This window comes from Quercus suber, unplaced genomic scaffold, assembly GCF_002906115.3.
Source record: "Quercus suber isolate HL8 unplaced genomic scaffold, Cork oak 2.0 scaffold_1186, whole genome shotgun sequence".
Taxonomy (NCBI): Eukaryota; Viridiplantae; Streptophyta; class Magnoliopsida; order Fagales; family Fagaceae; genus Quercus; species Quercus suber.
This window is the reverse complement of record NW_027070584.1, coordinates 59,244-59,621: the sequence shown is the minus strand read 5'-3', so window position 1 is coordinate 59,621 and position 378 is coordinate 59,244.

The window sequence follows — 378 nt, the reverse complement described above, 5'->3', positions numbered from 1 at the left end:
TTATGAGCTTTGGCAAACTCATAAGTGAGTTATTTATAGACTAAAAATTAAAAAACTATATATACCTTAACCATCATTAATTCAAGTATTCATCATCATCATTCTCTTATTAATTTTGTGAGACAAGTTGTACTAGAAGAAAGTTAAGGAGAAAATGGGCTTTTGCCCTTTTTTTTTTAAAAAAAAAATCCAACATTTTGTCTCATTTCCCAAACTAATTAGGAAAATGCCTCTGTTTTGAAACTTGATTTTTGGACAATCGAGTTATAACAAACTGAAAATTAAAAAAAAAAAAAAAAATGGAACCCTATAGTGGCATTTTGGAACTCGAGCTCTATGAACTCAAGTTCCATGCAAGTTTTTTTTTTTTTTTTTTTA